Source organism: Corvus brachyrhynchos, unplaced genomic scaffold (genome assembly GCF_000691975.1).
Source record: "Corvus brachyrhynchos isolate BGI_N302 unplaced genomic scaffold, ASM69197v1 scaffold89, whole genome shotgun sequence".
Lineage (NCBI taxonomy): Eukaryota > Metazoa > Chordata > Aves > Passeriformes > Corvidae > Corvus > Corvus brachyrhynchos.
In genome coordinates this window covers 2,607,572-2,607,886 of record NW_008246063.1, presented here as the reverse complement: position 1 = coordinate 2,607,886, position 315 = coordinate 2,607,572, and positions in this window count along the sequence as shown.

The following is a 315-nucleotide window of genomic DNA, read 5'->3' as shown; positions in this document are numbered from 1 at the left end:
GGCTGCTGGGGTGGCAGGAGGCACAGACCTGAGCTTGGGGCTCTCCAGGACCCAGAAAGACTGTTGGGGTGGCTGAGCAAACCCCCAAGGATGGATCTTCACACTTGATTTGCTGGGTTTCCATCCTGCTGCAAACATAAAAATGAGGAGAGGTGTTCCAGCCCTCTGATCATTTTTGTGGCCTTCTCTGGACCTGCCCTAACAGGTCCACGTCTTTCTTATACTGAGGACCCCAGACCTGGGCACAGTTCTCCAGGTGGGGTCTCACATGGGCAGATTCTATGATTCTATGCAGATGAGCTCCCAGAAAGCTCA